At 47.8% G+C, this 24,743-nt stretch overlaps 1 protein-coding gene across 4 annotated transcripts in view; it reads right to left on the bottom strand.

Annotated features, from left to right (window-relative positions):
* LRRN2 (leucine rich repeat neuronal 2) overlaps window positions 1-24,743 on the bottom strand; it is a 67,950-nt gene that overhangs the window by 15,548 nt on the left and 27,659 nt on the right. For 2 of the 4 annotated variants that reach the window (XM_074033893.1, XM_074033899.1), the window contains one exon: window positions 88-190. The exons of the other annotated variants lie outside the window; for them this stretch is intronic. The gene's annotated coding sequence lies outside the window, so the exon portion shown is untranslated. The remainder of the gene's footprint in view (window positions 1-87; window positions 191-24,743) is intronic. 4 annotated transcript variants of the gene reach the window in all.

Genomic DNA, 24,743 nt, shown 5'->3' on the forward strand with positions numbered 1-24,743 from the left:
GGGCCTTTTTGGATGTGTTTAGGTCATGAAGAAATAAATTACTATTGTAAAAAGGCTTGACAGAGAGAATTTTTTTTTTGTCTGTACCTTCTGCCATATGAGGACGCAGCATTTGAGGCACCATCTTGAAAGCAGAGAGTAGCCCTCACCAGATGCTGGCACTTTGTCTTGGACTTCCCAGCCTCCAGAACTGTAAGAAATAAATTTCTGTTCTTTATGAATTACCCATTCTGTGGTATTCTGTTAGAGCAGCACAAATGGACTACAATGTATGTGATTCTCACGGTAGCCCTCTGAAGTCAAAGGGGCCATTATCCTCATTTTAGTGGAAAGAAGATAAGTGACTTGTCCAAGTTCACACCTAAACAAGTAACGAGGCTGAGGCTAGAAGATACAGTATGCTTCCAAGTCCAGTCTTTATTTTTCCAGTGAGAGGGCAATGATGCTAATGGTAGTCATTGACTGAGCACTGGTTAGTAGCCAGGCCTTGGGCTAGGTGCCTCACCAGAGGGATTGTGTTGAATGCTCACAGTAACACTGTGATGTGGAAATTACCAGCCCCACTTCTCAGATGTGAGAGGGAAGGTACCCAGCCCGGAACATTCAGTTGGTAAAGCCAGGACTCAAACTTGCTTCTGGCTGGCCCTAACACCTGTGCTCTAAACCCCAACCCCACATCACCCTCCTCCAGCCCCCGCTGCCCAGCTCTCCTTCCACTTCCTCAAGCCTGGAATAGAATGAGGAGATTTCCAGTTGACTTATTCAAGCTCCGTTGGGCCTGGGCCAAGCCAAGAGAAAGAAACTGGCCCCTGGCCTAAGCTCAGCAGCCCTTCTTCAAGAGAAGGCCCTTTCCAATCTGGCAGAGGCTTCCTCTCCTCCACACCCATCCATGCCTTCTGAGCCCAGTGCACCCGCTGTGGGAGCAGCGGCTCCCAGGGCCTCCAAGCCTGTGGAAGGAAATGCTTCCATCTGTGATCAATAACAGGCATAATTCAATGACTGCGGCAAGTACAAAAGAGTGTAGGTTAAATCAATATTTAGAAGCTTTGAAATTAAACTAATTAAGAGCAAGCCTTAATGATTTTTACTGTCTGGGAATAAAAAAGACAAAAAGCCCACCAATATTTCTTGATTTTACTTTAGTAGCTTGTAATAATTTGGGAAGAGCAGAAAATGAAAAGTGCTCTCAGCCAGCCCTACATCCTGAATTGCAGGGGAGGGAAGCACCTGGTCCTTGGGAATAGAAGATGTGGAGGAGAGAACGAATGGGATGGAGCCCACTGTGCAAACAGCATGTTGTAAAAGGCCCTTGGCTTGGAAGTCAGGGACTGTTATGGGTTGAAGTGTGTTCCTCAGAAAGATATATTGAAGTCCTAACCCCCAGTACCAGTAAAGATGACCTTATTTGGAAATAGTGTCTGAAGATGTAATCACCTGATGATGAGGCTATTATGGAAGGCCCTAATTCAATATGACTGGTATCCTTATAAGAAAAAAAAAAAAAGCCATGTGAAGACAGAGGCACACAGGAAGGTGCCATGTGCCATGGAGACAGATGGAAGTGCTGCAGCTGTGAGCCAAGGAACACCACCAATTGATGGCCACCACCAGAAAGCAGGAAGAGGCAAGAAAGAATCCTCCTCTACAGGTTTCAGAGCGAGGATGGTCCTGCTGACACCTTGACTTTGAACTTCCAGCCTCCAAATCTGCAAGACAATACATTTATGTTGTTTCAAGCCATCCCAGTAACATAGGCACCCTGAGTTCTAGTTCCCACTCTGCTGCTTTCTAATTGTGCAAGTTTGGGCAAGATGCTTTATCTCTATGAGCCTCAGTTTTCTCTACTGAAAAATGGGAATAAGACTAGTACCATCTCTTTTTTACAGAGATGTACAGCTAAAATGAAACTATGAGTGTGAAATATGCATGGTGAACTGAGAAGTACTATACAGATGTGACCTAGGCTCACTGCATAGTGGGAAAAATCTGGGAAGGGATTCAGGAGCCATTGTTCAGGTGGGCAGGAAGTTTCCTGCCTACTCACAGGACCATTCTAAAGATCCGATCAGATCACAGGTGTGAGTTCACTCTGTTTTGTTAGAGATATATGCATAAAAGGTGTTTTTGTTGTTCTCAACAATGATCTTATTTGCTGACTACCGAACCCTAGTTTTCTCATCTGTAAAATAAAAGCGTTGAACAATATTATTTTAAAGGTATTTTCCAGCATTATTCTCTGGGCTTATATATATTTACATATAAGTAAATATTAATATATAAATATTTTAAATGTAATGTGTCTTGGCTCCAACCTTGTTCTCATTCTTAAACCTCTCTCCGCAGCCCACTGCAATTCAGAGAGGGTGTCATCCCAGCTCGTGGAGAGAGGTCAGGACTACTCTGGAGCCTTGCTCACCTCTGTTCCTTGCTGCAGGGGTTAAGCGAGAGAGAACCACAGCAGTTGTCCAGTCCTCTCTTGAGTGTACCAGGCATGAAGGGAACAGGAAACCATGCAGGCAGCAAATATAATCTCTATCGATCACGAGATGGCTGGCATCCCAAGTCCGGCTGGCTCCCAGAACTGTTCATCTTAAATAAATGTTCCTAATGACCCACTCGTACTTAACACCAGAGCTCTGTCTTAAAGTGCAGTGGAAAAGGGCAGCTGAGCAAGGAGCTGCTGCTGCTGTGCTGAGCCTCTTCCTTAGCTGCAGGGGTAGAATGTTCTCAGGTGGTCTCAGAATTTTGGAAGGAGCTGTACCTTGCAGCAGTGAGAATTCCAAATGGAAGGACCAACCTTCCTGCCATGTGACAACCAACATTCTTTCCAGACAAGTATCACTGCACAGAATGAGCATCTGTTGGCACATCGCCCTCACAGGGACAGGCAATGGCAGCAGCATCACCAGGATGACCATCTCATTATCACAACGCCATCGTGAGATTTACCTCCACCATCACTACGGTCCGCCCACCTGCAGCTGGCCATCTCTGTTAATGTCACCAGCCCCATCTTTGCCGTATGAATCCCCTGCTCGCTGCCATGACCACACTCACTTAACACCTTCCACGAGCATCATCTTTCTCCTCCAGCCACTGTCACAGTCCTGGTCATCATAGCTACCCTGATCACCATCAGAACATGCATATGGCCTCATTGCTGTGATGTGTACAGAACCTGAAACAGACGCAGCTTCTGTAATTGGGAAATACACATTGAATAATGAGACCCCCAATGATGCTAACATGAAAATAAGTGGATTCACATGCACACAGAGGGGCACACTCAAAGAAGGATGACCATGGACATACAAATGACAATCATTTGCATCCTGTTATCTCCGTTCTTCAACTCTGGCTGCACCATAGAATTACACGGGGATCTTTTAAAATATACGAATGCTGGCCAGGCTCATACCTGTAATCCTAACACTTTGGAAGGCCAAGGCAGGAGGATTGCTTGAGCCCAGGAGTTTGAGACCAGCCTGGGCAACATAGTGATCTGAAAGACTTAGGGGCATCTGCACACAGCAGAGCGGGCCAACTGGTCTTTCTGTGGGCAGTGGGCTACAAGGTGCATGCCTGTAGTCCTAGCTATTCAGGAGGCTGAGATAGGAGGATTCCTTGAGCCCAGGAGGTCAAGGCTGCAGTAAGCCATGATCGCACGACTGCACTCCAGCCTGGGAGACAGAGAGTGACTCTGTCTTTTAGAATAAATAAAATAAAATATGTTGATGACTACTTCCCACTCTAGACCAATTAAATCAATCTCTGAGGTATAGGATCCACACATGTTGTTAAAAAAAACTTCCCAGGATTTCTTTGTAAATTTCATATTTAAAAAAAAACATTGTAAGCAAAAATTGAACCCCATAGTTGTTGATACTGAAATATTTAGGGAAAAGTGTACTGATGTCTGTAATTTACTTTGAAATGCACCAAAATTAAGATAGATTGATAGAGGAATGGATAGATGGAGAGAGATGTGATAAGGCATGTCTAATAAAAAGGTTAATGGTAGAGTCTAGGTGGCGGGTAGATGATTGCTCACTGCAAAATTCCCTTGACTTTGCTGTATGTTGGAATTTTTCATAATAAAGTATTGGGGGGAAAATCCCCAAATGGTTTGAATGTGAAGCCAGGACTGAGAACTATTACTTCTGAAGGAAAAATCCATAAAGCAAATGAGCTTCTCTTTCCTCTACTGTCCACATGTGAAAGAACATTCCTACTTTCTCATCAAAGCAGTCAGATCTAGCCCAATGCTTCCCCGCCCTTCTCAAGCCAGGGCACATATAGACGAGAGTAATTGTACAGTGTACTGGGGAGAGGGTAGTGGCTGCTGGCAGCCAGAGGGAGCGGCTTGGGGAGACGCTTGGCTGCCCCAGGCCCCACAGGGCTGCCCTGAGTGCCAAGGGCTGTGCCTGACGCCCACTGTCCACAGCCAGACCAGCTGACCAGCTCTGCTCTGTGCAGATGCTCCTGAGTCTCCCAGTTCTAAAACACAGCTCAGCATTCTTAGCAAGGATTAAATCCTTTCCCAGACCAGACTCTGCCTACTGCAGCATGTGACGTGTGTGTGTGTGTGTGTGTGTGTGTGTGTGTGTGTGTGTGTGTGTCTGGGGGCAGTCACTGAGAGGGTGGTAGAGAGGACTCTGCGGGAAGGCCCCGACCCCCGGGCCTCATCTGTATGCTCCTCCACACCCCGCTCACCCTGTGGGGGAGTGCCATGGCAACACCGTGCTCTTTAAACACAGGAGTTTGTGCTGCCATCGCAAAGCAGCATTAGGCAATTTAATTAAGAAGCTGGCAGCAGACAAACTTTGTGAGTTAAAGGCATTTTATTAAATCCCATTGTATTATGCAGCTCAGTTCCCCCAGGAGCTGCGGAGCTGGGGGAGGACAGAGGAGAATGTGCTAGGGTTTTCTTTTCCTTTCCTTGCTTTTCTTCTGGTCTCCCTCCTGCTTTGTGAAAGCATTCACTGAGTGTAGGGGGACCCCAACAGTGATTGCCTGCTCTCCTCCCCACCTCCCCTACCCCGAGCATCAGGCCTTGGCATGACGCCTGCAGGCAGAGGCCTGGGGAATATAATCACCAGCGCTCATCTCACGCATTACTGTTCGCAGAGCCCGAGCGCTGTCGTGGTGATCTGGGGCCAGGCCTCCGACCTGCTTTAGTGTTCACAACAGGACTCAGCTCTGCACTTTTGTGCACCATTTCATTGAATTCCCCCACACCGTTGGAGGCAGAACAACTGGCACCCCTATTTTACAGGCAAGGAAACTGAGGCCTACAAAGGTGAAGTAACTTGCCCAAGGTCTTCTAAGTAGTACATAGCGAGGAAGCAATCCTAGACTTGCCAAGAGGTCATGTGGAGATCTTTAGGGCCCCATGATGCCTAATCTGTGCTAAGTGAAGCAGGGCTTCAGGGCTTTAGGGCTCTCAGTGAAATCCCAGACCGAAGAAGCTATCTATCTGCCTGGCTAGTGGGACGCCACCCCCAGGCTCCTGCTCTCAGGCTGGGGAAGGGTTGTTGGGCTCCGTAAGCCTGCTGAATGACCCTGCCCTGAGATGGCCATCCCCTGGCAGGGCAGCCTCAGCTCCCACCTTTGGAAGTCCTTCCCCTGTTTGCAAGTGGTGGCACGGCCCCCTGGGTAGCTCTGGAGAGGGCCACAGGCCTCCAGGAGGCTCCTGGCCATAAGGGCCCGCTCAACCTCCTTAGCTGGTCAGCCTGGCTTGATGGAGAGAACCCAGGCTTAGGAGCCCAGAGCTGTGCATTCCAGTGCCAGGTCTCCACTGAGCAAGGGGTGACACGTCTTTTACTCTACAAAGATTCATTGAGCCCAATCCTGTGCACAGGATCACAGAGATGAATAAGACAAGGTGCTGCCCTCCAGACATGTACAGAGGAACATCCTCCTGGGCTCAGTTTCCTCAATTCTAAAATGGGAGTAGTGGCCGGGCATGGTGGCTCATTCCTGTAATCCCAGCACTTTGGGAGGCCGAGTTGGTAGGATCTCTTGAGGCCAGGAGTTCAAGACCAGCCTGGGCAACATAGTGAGACCCCATCTCTATAACAACTTTTTTTTTTTTTTAATTAGCCTGTTGTGGTGGTGCACACCTGTAGTCCTGGCTACTTGAGAGGCTAAGGCAGGAAGATTGCTTGAGCCCAGGAGGTGAGGCTGCAGTGAGCTAAGAATGCACCATTGCACTCCAGGCTTGGGTGACAGATGGCACTGTCTCTAAAGTAAGCAAGTAAATAAATAAATAAATACAATTTAGTTAACAACATATGCCTTGTATAGCTAAAATAGATGTCATAAAATTAGCTAATTTCATTAAGGGCTTACTCTCTGCCAGGCCCTTACCATTCACTATCTCTTTTAATCCTCATAAAACTCTATTATATTATTATCCCCATTGTGCCGATGAGAAAACTGAGGTTAAAAGAAGTTAAGCCTCCTCCTGCCCAAGATCATACAGTTAGTAAGAAGCAAGAATCCATGCTCTTAACAAATCATATTACGATTTTACACACGTACATACATATGTGTATATATTATATAATTATATATAAACAACAGCTTTGAAATATAATTCATATACCATAAATTCACAATCACATCATATTTGAAAAGTAAATTAAATAGCTGGATGTGCCATGGTCTTAGTCCATTTGGGCGGCTATAACAAAATATTATAAACCAGGTAGTTTATAAACAACAAAAATTTATTGTTCACGGTTCTGGAGGCTGAGAAGTCCAAGATCAAGGAGCTGGCATATTTGGTGTCTGGTGAAGGCCTGCTTCCTGGTTGATGGATGGAGGGCCATCTTCTCATTGTGTCCTCACATGGCAAGAAGGGAGAGGGAGCTCTCTGGGGTCTCTTTGATAAGGACACTAATCCCGCTCAGGTGGGCTCCACCCTCATGAGCTTACCTCCTGAAGGCCCTGCCTTGTAACACCATCACACTGAGGGGTTAAGATTCAACATAGAAACTTTGGGGAGACACAAACATTCAGACCATAGTGGCCACCAAACATAAGGATGCATTATTATCAGATAGAAGAAACAGGTTTCTGAAAGTGGGACTTCTCCTCCTGGAAGAGCGTTCAGGGGCTGTAGCAAGTGGAGTCTATGGAACAGGCTATGCAGTTCCTTCCGAGGAGACTGTGAGGCCTGGCTCCTCTCTCCCTTCTCCACCTCTTTTCTTGACTCTTCTGTCTCTTCTCTACCCATTCCCCATGCTTGCTTTCCATCCATCACCATCTTTTCTGACCCCATGAGGCCCTGAAGTTTCCACGGGGTTCTGGGGTCTCCTCTACCCATCTCCACTCCCTTGCCCCACCTGGCAGAGACTGAGCAGCCATGAGGTGACACCTTCAGAAGCCTCCAGATGGATGGATGTGTGGAGCAGGCTAGGGAGGACAGAGCTGGCTGCAGGGGAAGCCAAAAGGCTAACTCAAGACCACACAGTTCCACACCATTACCGTCCAAGTCTCCCAGGAAAACAGCGGCATTTGAGGGTTTGGCATTAAGACAGTTAATCTGAATCTAAATCCAGGAGTTCTAATAACAGCTCTAGCACTTACCAGGGTTAAAAAAGAAAAAGAAAGAAAGAAAAAAAAAACACCATGACAAATAGACCCAGGGAAGGCCATGAAGAGAGTTCTCATGCTTGGATGCCTGATAACAAAAACTATCAAAAAGATTGCAAAAGCCATAATATTGCACAAAGACCATTGAAACCTTACACAAAAAATATTTCTGCAAGGACATCTGTCCACAGCTAGCTATCCAACCTCAGACTGGTGTCACCCTTGTTATTGATCTTTGTAGCCAAGGATAATTATTTTCAAAACAATTATGTAATCCTCCTCATCTTTTCTTTTAAAAATCTTTGTCTTATTTTACCTTCCTGAATACACACATGTAGTTTACTATGGCATGCGGATTCCCAGTGCAATGCTCTATTCCCAAATAAATATCTTCTTCTTTTGCAGAGCCTCTCTGTTCATTATTTAGGTTGACACCAGCTATAGGACAATCTCACTGACTCCAGTTTCTTTTCATCTATAAAATGGGGATAAAAATATCTGCCTTGAATTTTAATAGGCACCATTTATCAAATGCTAACTATGTGTCGGGCCTTTCACAAAGCTTTAAAAAAATTTTAATCCACACAACAACCCTACGAGAGTAATATTACATTTACTGATGGTGAAATGGAGGCTCAGAGAAGTTAAGCAACTGACCCAAGGTCACACAGCTAGTACATGTATTAACAGAAGCCACAATGTAAGTCCAGTGCTGTGTGATGCTGAAGCTCTCACTTTTCACCACCACACCAACTACCTGGCTGTGAGGGAGCCTACAGGATGATGCATGTGAAAGTGTTTGTAAGCGGAAAACTCCAGAACAACTAAAGCACAGGTCTTCCCCCACCCCTTCACATGGTTCTACTATAGCTCAGTCAGTTTTCTCCCAGTGAGGTAGGAACAAGGGCCAAATCCACTCTCTAATGCTGCAGGAGCTATGCACCCTCCCATCTGCAGCCAGGGCTGCAGGTGTGTAAGTGTGTGTGTGTTGTGTATCTGTGTGCATGAGTGCACATGTGTATTAGGGGAGGTGGCAGGCAGAGGGGTGCAGTGGCAGACCAGGTAAAGCAGCTTGGAGGGGAGCAGATTTGGAGGCTGTATTAGCCAGTGCTCTTGCTCTCCTGGGCACAAGGCCTGGATGGTGCCAGCTCATTTTCACAGCCATTTTCCCAGGGAATTAACAGGGGGAACATTCTCTCCTGTAATAATGATAAAAATAATAATAATTAACATGGCTGTAACTTATATTTCTCTAGCACCTCTCTCCCCAGACCTCAAAACTTTGGGCAAACAGCGAATCTACTGGCTTTATAGTCACACCCCTGGGACTGGGAAGCCTTAGGTATTGCCAGATTTTCTGTCTTCTCCAGCTGGAAGACAGGTGCAGGTGTACGTGGGACTGACCTGTGCCAGGAGCTATCCTTTGAGTGCCACTAGCAGAGGGGTGAAACGACCCCAGGCACCCTGTCTCCTGGCTCTGCACTCCCATCAGCCCTCACATTTGGGTCCATCCTGTGACCAGGAGTAGCAGGGTAGGCAAGGGAGGGAAAGAGCTGCCAGCTCTCTTTGCCAAACTTTCAAACAGTCCCCAATCCATCCTCTATGCCCCACCACACAGCTGGCTCTGCCTCAGGAAGGACTGCCCCAGCCTCTGCAGCCAGCAGGGACCATGTCCAGCAGGACTCGTCCCTACAGAGGATAGCTGATGGCTTTCTCTGGTCCCAGCCAGGAGTCATTACCCCCACAATGTCTAGTTTAAACAAGTGATTAGGCAGCTCTATTAAGAGCACACGTGCTTCCTGCCAGGGAGGAACAGGAACCTGCAGAGGTAGTTGAGGGTGAGAGGGAGGAGGACCTCAGGGGTCTTGGAGCAACGGGCTCTTCTACAAAGCATTTTCCAGCCCATCCCCTGGAAGGTGGAGCACCTAAGTGTTTCACAAGCCAGCATCCTGAGGGGCTCAGAGCCTGATAGACTGATTTTCAGACATGGAGCCAAATCCTGACTGTCGGACAGCCCACCCACACCATGATGGACATGAAGAACCCTGAGCCATTTAAACAGACAGACAACCCAAAGCTCTCATTATGGCCAGTGCTTCAACCTCTCCACACAGGGCGTTTCCAACACACTCTTCTAAAACAATTACTTCATCTGAGTTATATTTCCTTTGTTTTCTCCAGGCGCTTAGGAGCAGAGAAGGGGTCAGAAAAGGAGACATCATCAGAAACGATGTATTTTGTAAATGTATTCCCCCCAGCATCTCCAGAGAGAAAGCCTTCTTAATCTGAAGTCCTCAGTTGGACTGCAGAGAGTCTGGGAATTATCTGAAATTGCATGCAAACATGTTTGTGTGTGAATGTGTGAGCACAGGTGCATTTTTCCGGCGAGAAGGTCCATAGCTTATATCAGCTTCTGAGAGGGGTCTGTGGCCTCCCAACATGTTAAGTGCTGTTCTAGTCCTTGCTTGGTTCTGAAGATGGTGGTTTGGCCCCTTTCCACAAAGATGACTCCATATTTGGGAATTCAGGGGTGCATTTTGAGGCCTGGATTCCACCCATTTGAAGAGGGGGCAAGGATGAGGTTGGGGTGCAGCTGAGGGAGAATCATGACAAGGTGTGTGTGCCAGGCAGAGCCGTGGCCGCCTCTAATCCAGAGGCAGTGATGGAGTGCCTTCCTCATTGCCTCATTTTTCCCATTGTGACAGCTCCATATCTACTGTTCCCTGTCACCCTGGTGACAGCCTTCTAATGATGAAGGCAGCAACAATGTCATATAAATTCCTCCAGAAACCCTGGGGCTAGAGGAAGATCAGGCTCAGGAAGCTGGGAACCAAATGCTCTGCACCACAAAGTGGAAAGAACAAAGCCTTTAGGATGTGAAAGACCTGAGTTCAAATCCTGCCCTGGCCTCTTCCCACCAGTGTGACCTTGAACAAATTACTGAACCTCTCTGGGTGTCAGCTTCTATACTGTAATATGAGAGTATTATATCACAGAGTTATTGTGAGGATTAAATGTGATAATGCTCGCAGAGAATCTGACATAGTATCTAGCATGCAATAGGCACTCAGTAAATGGGTTCCCTTTCCCAGCAGGCATGGGCGGGGACATGCATGCCCCTACCCATCTGCTGCACCACTGCAGTATCAGAGAAAAGGGAGTCCCGGGGGAACAGCTGTTTAGTAAAATGGGAATGGTGGTCAGAAGCCACATTCCCCCTACACTGTTGACCACATTCTACCAAATCCTCACATCTGGCCCCTTCTCCTCCATGAAGCCGTCCTCACAGTGCTCTTCCCTGAGATTCCACAGTTGCCATCTGGACTTTCCATCTGTACCATGCAGCCTCCCTCCCTCTCTCTCCTGGTGATGGGGGAGGTCACTTTCTCTCCTTTCTCAAAGGGTAGAGCCCTTGGCTGGCCTGGCAGCTCCCTCCACAGCCCCATCCCTGCCCACCTCTTCAGATCCTCTCCTCCTCTTCTTTTTCCCCTGCCCTGGACAGGAGCTGGCTGTTCTTTTGTGATTTCAGGTCTTTAAACCTGTTGTTCTGGAATGTCCTTCCATTCTCTGCTTAGGGAGCTCATAATTATCCTCCAAGTGTCAACTCAATTGTCATCCCCTTTGTGACACCTTTCTTCTCTCCTCTTGCTCCCACAACACCTACCCTAGTTTACCATGAGCCATGGTGAGTCCATCTGCCTCCCCAGACTGAGCTTCTCAAGAGCAGGGGCTGGCTGGGCCTTCTTCATCCCTAGCATCCCCTCACCTGGCATAGGGTCTGCACATGGTCAGTGCTCAATAAATGCGGCTTGGGGTAAAAGAACAAACAACATGGTTCCCAGGGCTGGCAGTGGAATCTCCTTAATAGAAGTTTCCTGTAAAGGTGGCAGTCCCTCCCCAAGGGTGGCTAGCTTGGGTCCTGCTGGAGCAGGCCTGTGTGTAGACTAGTTGTGTGGGAGGTTGATGGTTAGAGGACTGATACGCTCATCCCATCTGGATTCCGCACCTATCTACTCCAAGCCACAGGGCAGGGCAGAAGGCTTTTGCCAACCATCCAGGTACTTTCTCCATCTTACACCTGCACAGAGAGGGAGAGGGTGAGATGGGGTGGGGATGAAGAAGGGAATTCATAGTCATGAGCATTGACAGTGTCATAGGTCCAACTCTTGTGTGACTGATATTCTTAAATCATTATACAGATGGGGAAACCGAGGTGGCTTATTTACCCAGAGGCATACAAGAAGTTGCACTGAGCTAAAATTGGAGCCAGGTTGGTCTGGCCCTAGAGTAACAGTTCTTTTCTTTATAAGATGCTGCCTTCTGCAGAAATCACAAACAACACCCCAAGGAAACAGGAACAGGTAAAGGCTCATGCTAAAACATGTGTGTGCGTTGGCATCTTTCTTTAAAGAATGGGTGGAGAATGGGCTGGGTCAGTTGCTAAGGTGGCACTGGGCAGCCTTTCCTCCATCGTGTCTGGACATGGGTAAAAGAATGATTTCACAGTAGGGTTTAGGTTGACAAGGCACTTTCTCACATGTGTGATTGCATGTGGAATCATCATGGCAACTCCCTGAGGCAGGTGTTACCATCTCCATGTACTGATGAGGAAACTTCAGAATGTCTGTGTATTAGTCCATTTTCACACTGCTATGAAGAAATACCCAAGACTGGGTAATTTATACAGGAAAGAGGTTTAATTAACTCACAGTTCTGCATGGCTGGGGAGGCCTCAGGAAACTTACAATCATGGCAGAAGGAAAAGGAAAAGCAGGAACCTTCTTCACAGGGCAGCAGGACGGAGTGAGTGCAAGCAGGTGAAATGACAGGTGCTTATAAAACCATCAGATCTCATGAGACTTATTATCATGAGAACAGGCAAGGGGGAAGCCACACCCATGATTCAATTACTTCCACTTGGTCCCACCCTTGACATGTGGGGATTATAGGAATTACAATTCAAGGTGAGATTTGGGTGGGGAGAGGGAGCCAAACCATATCACTAAGTTAGCACAGTGATTTCTCTCAGTAACAACCCAGGGCCTTTAGAGACCCGTCATCCCACCATGCTTGGCTACTTGCAATACCTGGCCAAAGTCTCAACCCCAAAAGAATGGGAGGAGGACCGGAGGAAAAAGTGGTGGCAGGGAAGGAAGACCTCCAAGGTGAGAAAAGACGGGGAGGGGGGACTCCAGACACAGGTGAATTAGGGGAAGGGGTGGGGACCAGGCGGCCTGGACTGAACCAGCCCGTCTCATTAGGGACCCGACTGCCTGTATTTTAGATCAGAAATACATGACCTGAAAAAACTCGGGATTTGTTTCCATGCTTTCTTGGGGTAGGCTGTGTGTGTGTGTGTAGTTTTTCTTTTAGTTTTTAGTGAACGTTCCTTAAAAAAAAAAACTACTCTTGTCTGAGCTGAAATTCTGGGGAAACAGGGTTGGTACAGCCCAGGAGCAGTGCAGCGCATCAGAGATAGCAGCTACTGTGGCAGACTCTGGGAGAGCTGGGGGAGCTGTTGGGGAGGAGGGAGCAGTTACATCCAGGGAAAAACACTGTCAAGGCTGGATTTTCTCCCTTCATGAGAACCTGGGAGTCAGGACTCAGGCAAGATTCATGGGCCAGTCCAAACTGAGATGTGCTGGACATATCAATGTATACCAGCTTTCAAAGATTCAATATGAAAAAAGAATGTGAAATATCTCATTCATGAATTTGTTATTGATTGCATTTTGAAATGTTTTTGATATATTGGGTTAATATGTTATTAATTTCACCTGTTTCTTTTTACCTTTTTAATGGGACTTGCATTATATTTCTATTGGACATAGATCTCTATATTCTAACACAGACCGTGGATTAGAAAGACTTAGGTTCAAATCCCACATCCACCACTTACTCAGGGACACTTGGCAGGCGAGCCCAGCTACAGCCACCAAAGACAAGATGAGCCCAGCCATAGGGAAAGAGCAACTGGATTCCAAGCTAGGGTTCTGTCTCAACCCAGAAGCTTTTACCCATTTTCCGTAGGGATGGCAGAGCCTCCACGAGTGTGGCTGGCTTAACTTTTGCTGCAGTAGGCAAGGGGGTGCCCAAGAACTTGGCCTGCAGTGACCAGGATTGCAAGATTCTGATTCCAGGAAAGGAACCAAGGAGGTTAAAAAAAAAAAAAAAAAAAGAGGCTAGAAAGTTAAGAGGAAAAGAAGGCCTTAAAGAGACTGGTCTGGCAGGGTTAATAGTTTCTTTCCTTCAATAAAGATTTCATGCCACGTTGAATAAATAAAATACCACACAATTGCAAAAGATGCATTCCACAGTATATTAGATACCACCACACTGTTACCCACATCTGTCAGCCACCATCAGAGTGACTGATGACTTATCAAAAGCCACTCTGACATTTCCAAATGAGATGTTTTGATAGAGGTGCCATTCAACAGGGCCAAAAAAGCAGATAGAACTTGAATGTAAATGAGGAACATTTGTCACCTTTGTCTCACCTATTTAAAGGTTTCTTGTCTGACAACAAGGAGAGGGAGAGAGGGAGTGAGGGGAGAGGAGGTGGAGGATGGGCAGGTAAGAAGGTAAGAGGGAAGGGGAGAGAGCACCAACTCCAAAAGAGCCCAAAGGAGAAAGGCTGGTCCCTGAGAGCAGTAGGAAGTCAAAGAGAAGCAAAGCCCAGATGGACAGCTCTGATTTTTATGCTGAGTCACTCTATGACTCAGCAGGAAGGAGCAATATCAAGAACAAAGACCAGAGCTATCCAAGGTGGCAGCCCCACAAGAGGCCACTGGGTATTTGCAATGTGGCCAGTCCAAATGGAGATGTGCTTAACATGTAAATGTACTCCAGCTTTCAAATATTTAATAAGAAAAAAGAATGTGAAATATCTCATTCATGAATTTGTTATTGATTGCATTTTGAAATATTTTTGCTATATTGGGTTAATATGTTATTAACGTCACCTGTTTCTTTTTGCCTTTTTAATGCAGCTTGCATTATATTTCTATTGAACATACATTTCTATATTCTAACAGACTGTGGATTAGAAAGACTTAGGTTCAAATCCCTCCTCCACCACTTACTCAGGGTCACTTGGCAGGTGAGCCCAGCTACAGCTACTGAAAACAAGACAGGTCAAACCATAGGGAAAGAACACACAGCTGGAACAGGATGGGCTGGGATGGGCAGCATGTGTGGAAACAGTGGGGAAAATGTGAAGAGGAGAATGTCAGAGAGGTGCAGCCAACTGCACCTTCCCACAGGAGACAGTCAGAGAGGGCCTGGGCAGGGTGCAGAAGAAGCTGTGGCCTCTCCTAAGGCTGCCCTCACTACTGGGTACATCTCAATGCCGAATCCCAGCATGTCAAGAGTTGGAAGAAGCCTGAAAGAGGATCCAATCCAGCGACCCCAGGAAAATAGGCCCAGAGCCAGGAAATTCCTTCCATGTGCTTTCCACTGCCTCCCCCGCAGCACCTCCAGTTTGTGTGTCCACTGAATCGAGGGATGGTATCCAAGATGCGACCGCTGCATGCCAACAATGAGGTCCTCTTGTATGGCACTGAGAGTTTTATTCCTGGGAGCCTTCACCTGCATGGACTTGTTACCACAGTTTGTCTTCTAGCCTCGCCCCCACCAGCCTACTTTTTGGTTAGGTTGGTTTGATTCATTCATCCATTTATACTCTGCAGCTGTGTGCTGAGAACCAGGCCATGAGCTAGGGATACGGAGATAAATAAGACCCATCCCTGCCCTCCAGGACCACACAGTCTAGTGGTTTTGAAATGTGGAGCTGTTCAGACCACAGCCCCTATAATATATATATATTATATATTATATATATAATATATAATATATATATATTATATATATAAAGTGGTGACCTTCCCCACTTTACAGCTAACTGGAGGTTACCCAGTGGTGGTGGCAGGGCCGGACAGAGACGGCTCCTGACCAGAACAGAGGCCTTTCCACTCGCTGAGCTGCCTCCACTGGCACATGGAGTGAGAGGCAGCTGCGTGGAGCTGGGATGAGGTCAGGCCAGAGTCACCAAAAGACAGGTGGATGCACCAGAGCCGAGACCCTGACTTCAGAAAGGACACGAGGTAAAGGGATTTGTGGAAGGCCACAGAGCAAATCAGCGTCAAAGCCAGGACAAGAACTCAGGATTTCTGATTCCAAATTTAACTCCTCAAGCAGTGGTGACTCAAAGAGGTGGATGAGCACAGGGCCAGGGGCAGAAGCCAGGAGCTGCAGTTGACTCCCTCACCTGCTGCTGCTCAGGACGCAGGGTTGATTCTCGCCCCAGAGCAACCTGCTGAGGGTCAGGGGCTCTGGGCTGAACAGCCCCACATTCAGAAACCACTAGACTGTGAGGTTCTAGAGGGCAAGGATGTGCCTTATTTACCTCTGTATCCCCAGCTCATGGCCTGGTTCTCAGCACACAGCTGCAGTATGTGAACGAATGGATGTGCACATGAATGAATCAACCCAACCCAACTGGAAATGAGGCTAAATGGGGGTGGGGGGTGGTAGAAGAACATGGACAGGGTTGCTCGGGATGCATTCTTTTCTTCTTTCCTGCATCTCTGAACATGCCAGGCATTGTGCAGGGAAGAGAGGAAAGCAGTGTCCAGGTAAGAAGATAGACAATTAAGCAACCAATAAGAAGAAACACGAAGGGCTGTGAGTTCCTCCAGGGCCTTGACCCCTATGTGACCTTGACCAGATTCTTCTCCTCTCTAGGACTTAATTTGTTTAGAGGAACGGAAGTTCGATTAAACGATCCAAGGTTCACTTCCCACACTGACCCCCATGACTGGCAGACATAGACGTGAGCCCTCTCCCGGCTGCAGAGAATCATGGCCTAGCCCCACCACGGCAGTAGGGGGTATGGGGAGAGCAAGGCCAGGCAAAGGCACCCTGGCCTGAAGGAGGCAGACACTCCTGGAAGCAGGGTCCCCAGAGACTGTGCAGCCAGAGGTAACTGGCTGTGACAAGGAGTGAGTCAGTAGTCAATTCCATTCAATAAAACTTTGATTGCCTATGAGCCTTGTAAACAGGCAACTCCTCTGTGGGCCGGGTGGGAGGTGCTCTCTTCTTTCCTCCCTCCTTCCTGCCAGCACCGGTCCAGCCTGGCCCTGGGCCCTGTGCCAACCCGAAAACTTCCTCAGCCTTTGATGCAAGCTGGGCAGCTGAGGGTTAAGTGCCCGCTGGCAGGTGAGGGCTCAGGGCCTAGGGGCAGTGGGAGGGGAGGGAGCAGGAATCACTTAGCCCTCATTAGTCCAAATTAAAATCAGGAGTGAGGTGACAATTACAATTTGCAGCGGGCTAATTGTTTTCCCTCAAAAGCTGATCGTTTTGCAGATTGGGGAAATTAATTGTTTGAAGTCCCAGGTGGATTGCCTTGAACCCAGCGCAGGCCAGGCAGGCCCTGCCTTTTTCTCGTCACCACCCCTCAGGGATACACTCAGCAGTGGCTTCTGCCCTTTGGGATTCTCAGGCAGGGAGAGACTGAGGGTCAGGGGTGAGGGTAGGGATCCTTCAGGTGGGAAGAGGGGAGAACACTGGCAGAGAGGTAGGCTGGGGGATGCCAGCAGCTGGGGCCTGGCATCCAGGAGGGGCGCTTTGCCTACCTGACGCCAACTGCTCTGCGGAGGGGTGTATCTAAGAAGCCTCCTTGGACCTACCGAAGTTCCCACTTCCACTCTGCATCCAAAAGTCCCTGTAAAGTTCACTCATTCAACAAACATTGACAACCCACTGTGTGCCAAGTGTTACTTTAGGAGGGCTGGGGACACGGCGCTGAATAACTCAAACACAATCCCTCCGCTCATGGATTTTACTTGGGGGGATAGATGGACAATAAACGTGTAAGTAGACATCAAAGAGTGGTAGGGGCTCGGAAGGAACGACGGACAGCAGGAGGGATGGGGCTCCAAAGACTCCCATACCCTAATCCCAGAGCCAGTGGAATCTGTCACCTTCCAGGGCAGAAAGAACCCTACAGATGTAATTACAGTTATGAACTTTAGAGAATGTCTTGGATTATCTGGGTGGGACAAATCTAGTCACATGAGTCATTAAAGCAGCTTTCTCCAGCGGCAGGCAGAAGAGGGATTCCAAGCGTGCGATGATCTGATATCCTGTTGCTGGTTCTGAGGAAGCTGTGCACAAGGACTGGAGGGCGCTGCCTAGGAGCCGAGGACCACTCTCAGCTGCCAGCCAGCATGGAAGCAGGGACATCAGTCCTACAGTCACCTGAATGAGCTCAGGAGCAGATCCTCCTAGAGTCTTCAGATAGAGTCCAGCTGGCTGGCACCTTGATTTTGGCCTTTTTGAAACCTGGAGCAGAGAAATCGGCCGAGCCAACCCGGACAGACTTCTGGCCGACAGAGCTGTGAGATGGCAAATGTGTGTTTCTTTAAGCTGCTACGTTTGTGGCGATTTGTTATGGCAGCAATAAAACGCTATTTCAGGAACTAAACAAGGTCATAGGAGAGTGACTTGGTGCTGCATTAACATGGGTGGCCTCTTTGAAGAAGGGACTGACACCTGGATGATGCTGAAGCAGAGTGGGGTGACCAACTTGTCCCCATTTCCCAATTTCAGCATTTAGGTCCTGTATCCCCGCAAAATCCCCCAGCCCCAGGCAAACCGGATTGCTTGTCAGCATTTGGCAGAAGGAACGGCCTGAGCAAAGGCTTGGGGAGTGGGAGCTTTCAGGTGAGTTGCCACAAAAAGCATCCCAAGGGAAGTTCTGTCGGACATAGGAGCCGGTGATGGGGGCTCCTGGGGAATCGTGCAGAAAACTCTTTCGAATGGGGACTGAGCAACTCTACCCGAGGATAGGTGAGAACTCCCAGCCCTCCTTCCAGAACCCCATCCTCCTGCTATAGGGCTTAAGAATCACCAGCCCCTGCCTGCCCTGCCCTGAGGCTGCTTCCTTTCTCCCCTGGCCCAACTCCCTTCCCCAGCCAGCTCTGCCAGGGCCCAGGTGTCTCCCAGTGCCCGGGTACCAGATGCCTGCTGTGGCTTTCCCCAGTGGGATGCTGGCATTCTGCCAAGCAGCACAGAGCAGGGGGAATTTTTCAAGACATCTTTAATTAGTGAGACAATAGGAGGCTGGGAAGCCGAGAAGACAAAGGTTGCGGATGGCTTCACACCCTGTCAAAACAGTGGCTGTGAGCCTGAAGAATGCCTGAAAGGCAAAGGGAGAGGGAAAAACAGAGATGGGCCATGGGACCCTTCCCCCTCCTCTCTCCCTTTCTCCCCCTCCTCTCCACCCCTGTCCCCTCACCTTCCTCCTTGCCTCCCTGATCCACAGCTGTAGCCGCCTTTACATTAACCCACCCCTCTCCCAATTCAGCTGGTCACCTCCCAGCGCTGTTTCGAGTCAGGTAAGAGGCAGCTGTTTAGGAGCTCAGCAAGGAGGCAGAAGAGCAAAGAAGGACCTGAGCTAAAGTTTTGGCTCCTTGTCTCATTATCTGGGTGATGCCTGGCAAGTTAATTGCTCTGGGTCTCAGTTTTCTCTTCCCTACAATTAGAGTAATAATGCCTACTTTGCAGGGTGGTGGTTGTAAAGATTAGAGATGTCAAAAGTGCCCCACATGGAGTAGGTACTGGATAAGTGGCAGCTATTTCTGCTATGAGAGCTTGCACCTCCCATCCTGGATCCCAGCCCTCCAATCCAATATTTCCCAAACTCAGAGCGTGCTCAAGGATCACTCAGAGAGCTTGTTAACATGCAAATGCCCATCCCACTCCTTAGGGTGGAGCCCAGACACCTGCAGATCGAAAAGCTTCCAAGCAGGTGATTCCAATGCAGGCAACTGGGTCTGCTTCCTGGGAAAAGAGCTAGCCCAGGGCAGTCCTGCACCTGGGTCCATTTCAGAAGCCATTCCCCTACAGACGGAGGGCGCTGGCAGGGAAGTGAGGTCTTGCCTCTCCCACCAACCTGCTACCTTCACGTGAGTGTCTGTCCCAGGGGCAGCTTCCACATCTAAGCAAGGTGAGTTGGTCCTCAGGTCAGAGCTTCTGCAGAAGGGACCTCGGTATCCACCTCATTTTGCTTCCTTGTTTTTCAGTGGAAGAAGCAGAGTCCCAGAGCAGGGAAGTGACTAGTATTAGATGGTGCAAAAGTAATTGCAGTTTTTGCCATTGAAAGTGACAGCAAAAAACTGCAATTACTTTTGCACCAGCCTAATATTAATATAAGGGCACACACTGAACTCTGGGCTTCTGATTCTCATCTGCAAGATACAAGTACACAGCTACAAGATGGCTAGCCCCTCTCAAATCAGAAGTTCTAAGTTCCTCTAGGAGTTGGTTCCGTTGAACCCAGGTTGGGAAACCCTGAAGGAAGCCTGAGGCTGATTACCTTCTTGATCTCTAATCAACTTCTTCACACCTCTCTGATTTCTGGGCCAGGACGGCTGCTTCTCCCTTGCCAAATAATGACAGGCTGACCCTTACTGAACACTTGGTATGAACTAGGAACTCTTCTAAGCACTTTACTTGTATTAACCCATATTAAGCCTACAACAACCCTGTGATGCCTTTATCTTCATTTATAAATGGGAATCTAAAATACAGAGATTGGCCCGGGTGCAGTGGCTCATGCCTGTAATCCTAGTGCTCTGGGAGGCAGAGGCAGAAGGATCACTTGAGACCAAGAGTTCAAGACCAGCCTGGGCAACATAGTGAGACTCTGTCTCTACAAATATTTAAAAATTCAGCCAGGTGTAGTGGTGTGCAACTTTAGTCCCAGCTACTTGGGAGGCTGAGGCAGGAGGATCACTTGAACCCTGTAGGCCCTGTAAGGCCCAGTCTGGGCAACAGAGTGAGACCCCATCTCAAAAAAAGAAAAGGAAAATTATTTAGCTGGGCATGGTGGCATGTACCTGTAGTCTCAGCTACTCAGGAGGCTGAGGTGGAAGGATCACTTCAGTCTAGGAGTTTGAGGCTGCAGTGAGCCATAATTATGCCAGTGCACTCCCTCTTTGGTGACAGTGTGAGACCCTGACAAAAAAAACCCCAAAAACCTAAGATTAAGTAACCTGCCTGAGGTCACATAGCTGAAGCTGGGATTTGAATCTCGGCAGTCTGGCCCCAAAGTCTGTGTGCTTAACCACTGAGGAACATTGTCCTTGAAGCCATACTTGTAAGTACATGATATACTGCCAACCCAAAGTCAGTAAGGACTGGTGTAAAGAGGACTGGATTAAAAATTAGAAGACCCAATTGCCTGAGAAGGGGTATGAGGAGCCTTCTGGATACTGGAATGTTCAAGCTGTTCACTTGAGATTTATGGGTTTAAGGCCAGGCGCGGTGGCTCACGCCTGTAATCCCAGCACTTTGGGAGGCCGAGGCGGGTGGATCACAAACTCAGGAGATCGAGACCATCCTGGCTAACACAGTGAAACCCGATTTCTCCTAAAAATACAAAAAATAAAAATAAAAATAAAAAAATAGCCGGGCATGGTGGCGGGCACCTGTAGTCCCAGCTATTCAGGAGGCTCAGGCAGGAGAATGGCATGAACCAGGAGGCAGAGCTTGCAGTGAGCCAAGATTGTACCACTGCACTCCAGCCTGGGCGACAGAGCAAGACTCCGTCTCAAAAAAAAAAAAAAAGACTTACGGGTTTGAATACTATAGACAAGTTTAATCTAAATGAAAAATCAGAAGGCTTGGGTTTGTCCCAGTGGTGGCCTATTTATTAGCTGTGTGACCATTAGCTTGTTAGGCCTTGGTTTTTTTTTTCATCTGCAAACCAGAACAATTAGAATGAAAGCCTGCTTTCTTAGTCGATAAGGAAGTTGTACAAAGTTCTTTCTTTGTATCGCAGGTCCCATCCAGCTGTCTTCATCCTTTTTGCCTCCCCCGATAGAAAACTCGCTGCCAAACTCTCCCTGGTAGTACTCACAGCACATGTGGCTACTTGCATCCTTCCCTGGACCAGAAGCTCTTTGATTCCATCCAACCATCCAAGTCGTCCAACTTTGTGCTCATGCAGAAGTGGCCCTTGGTAGTCACATCCATCACTGGCATTAACCAGTGCGTGCTGGAACCAGCTTGCACCAGTCCATGAGAGCTGACGGGGCTCACCTCTTCCCAACTCCACCCTCAACAACATTACATCGTAGGTTGAAATTGGCTGTGATGGAAATACTGAAAACTGGCAAACACTACAAATCAGGGCTTCCTTCCTTGCCACTCCCCCAGCACAACATCCCTGCCATGAACCCAAAGTGTTCCTCTCAAGTGGGCCCCAGGAGGTTTATAAGAGCTCTGGGACTATCAGTAGCTGGGGAACTGTGGTGTGAGTGTAGTTGTTCTGAAACTTTAATGTGTGCAAAAGACATTCTCCATTCCGTAGCCCCTGTGGACATTCCCAGCTCCCCCAGGCCTTGGCTGAAGAAACTGCCGAGTGGGAGTGGGACACAGGTGGCTGGACCCAGCTGAGGCAAGTTCTCCGATGGTGGAACTGACCACCCTAGCAAGTGGTGCTACAACCTTGATGGCATCCCTACTTCAGGTCTCACCAAGTTTATGCTCTATGTTTGGTGGGTTTTCGTTTTTGTTTTCTTGAGACAGGGTCTTGCTCTGTCACCAAGGCTGGAGTGCAGTGGCGTGATCTGGGGTCATTGCAGCCCCCATCTCCCAGGCTCAAGTGATCCTCCCACCTCAGCCTCCCAAGTAGCTGGGACTACAGGCATGTGCCACCATGCCAAGCTAATTTTTTAAAAAATGTTTTGTTTCTTAGAGAAGGGATCTTACTTATTTCCCAGGTTGATCTTGAACTCCTGGGCTCAAGTGATCTGCCATCCTAGGCCTCCCAAAGTGCTGGGATTACAGGCATGAGCCACTGTGCCCAGCCAGGTGAGGTGTTTTTTTTTCCTCCTCCTTCCTTTCTCTTCCTCTCTACATCCATTCAAACACCAATTCCATGTATTTTCTCTGCCAGGCACTGGGAATAGATACAAGATGAACAAGATCCAGCCTCTGTCCCGAGGAAGCTCTGTACCTAGCAGGGCAGACAGACTCACAAATATGACTGTGGCCCTGGGGGCTGCCGACAGGACAAGGGCACCAAAATGCAGGATAACTGTGTTCAGAGCAGCACAGTGGCCCTCAGAGCTCCACGTCTTTCCTTTCCTCTATTCTTTCTTTTTTTTTTTTTTTTGAGACGGAGTCTCGCTCTGTCGCCCAGGCTGGAGTGCAGTGGCGCGATCTTTGCTCACTGCAAGCTCCGCCTCCCAGGTTCACGCCATTCTTCTGCCTCAGCCTCCTGAGTAGCTGGGACTACAGGTGCCCGCCACCACGCCTGGCTAATTTTTTTGTATTTTTAGTAGAGATGGGGTTTCACCGTGTTAGCCAGGATGGTCTCGATCTCCTGAGTTTGTGATCCACCCGCCTCGGCCTCCCAAAGTGCTGGGATTACAGATGTGAGCCACCGCGCCCGGCCCCCCTCTATTCTTTCTTTGTCTCTTCTCTATCTCTGGCCTGCCCCTGGCTCTCTGCATCCATGTGTGACAAAGATATAGTAACTGGTAAGTACAGTATGACATTCTTATCGAAAAATTAGAAGGTATAGAAAAACATGGAGAAAATTTAAATAATCCCCTTTTCTACCTCCTGGTGCTAACCACTGTTAACATTTTGATGCATATCTTTTCAGGCTTTTTCTTATGACAGAATATTCTTACGATTTGTCTTTCCCTGGGGTTCATGTCATCTTTCTTGTTTTCCACCTTGTTTTGATAGAGTACATCTTTTTTGAGTTGCTTTTGAAAAAGAGGTAAGTTTCTTGAAAGTCTTAGTGTTTGAAAATTTTTGCATGAACATTTTTGCAAATGTTTGCATGTCTTTATTGAGCCTCCATATCTGACAGTTTGACTGGAAATATAATTTCAGATCGTAAATAACATTCCCTCACATGTTGGAAGACACCATTCCATGACCTATTTGCTTCTAGGGCTGCTGTTGAGAAGTCTGCTCTATCCTAAAGCCTGTCTTTTTCTTCCTGGCTTGTGGAATCTTCACTTTACACCTGACATTCTGAAATCGCAAAATGTTGTGTCTTTGTGAGGGTCTCTTCTTCATTAATTGTGCTAGGCACCTAATGGACCCTTGCCATCTGGAAAGTAATCATCTTCATTGAACGAAACAACATATTTTAAGTTTCCAAGACCTTGTTCTGTGCATCTTCCTTAAAAAATAAAAATCACCCAAATGTCTACCAACTGATAGACGGATAAAAAAATATGGTATATCTGATGGGCGTGATGGCTCATGTCTGTAATCCCAGCACTTTGGGAGGCCGAGGCGGGTGGATCATCTGAGGTCAGGAGTTTGAGACTAGCCTGGCCAACATGGTGAAACCCCCGCCTCTACTGAAAATAGAAAAATTAGCCAGGTGTGGTGGTGCGGGCCTGTAATCCCAGCTACTTGGGAGGCTGAGGCAGGAGAATCACTTGAACCTGGGAGGCGGAGGTTGCAGTGAGCCGAGATCAAGCCATTGCACTCCAGCCTGGGTGACACAGCAAGACTCCATCTCCAAATATCTATCTCTGTGTGTGTGTGTGTGTGTGTGTGTGTGTGTGTAGTATATCCATATAATGCAGAAATATTCAACTACAAAAAGGAACGTAGTAATGGCACATGCTACAACCCAGATGAACCTTGAAAACATGCTAAGTGGAAGATGCCAGACACAAAGGCTACGAATTGTATGATTCCATTTATATGACACGTCCAGAATAAGCAAATCTATACAGACAGAAAGCAGACTAGTGGTTGACAGGGTCTGGGGGAAGGGGAGAATGAGGAGTGGCTGCTGATGGATATGGGGTTTTTTGGGGGCGATAATGAGAATGTTTTAGAGTTAGATAATGGCAATGGATGTACAACCTTGTGAATATATTAAAAACTACCAAATTGTAAACTTTAAAATGGTGAATTTTATGGTATTTGAATTATATCTCAATTTTTTAAAAAGGCCCATGATCTTGTTTTGTGGGTATAATTTTGTCTCTCAACTCTCTGAGGATATCAGTTGAGGTGGCGATGGAGGTTTTTATTTGTTCTTTTGCTCCCTGCATAGTATTTCCTTTCTTCAAGTTTTTATTTATTGTTTATTTTGG

This window comes from Macaca fascicularis, chromosome 1 (assembly GCF_037993035.2).
Source record: "Macaca fascicularis isolate 582-1 chromosome 1, T2T-MFA8v1.1".
Taxonomy (NCBI): Eukaryota; Metazoa; Chordata; class Mammalia; order Primates; family Cercopithecidae; genus Macaca; species Macaca fascicularis.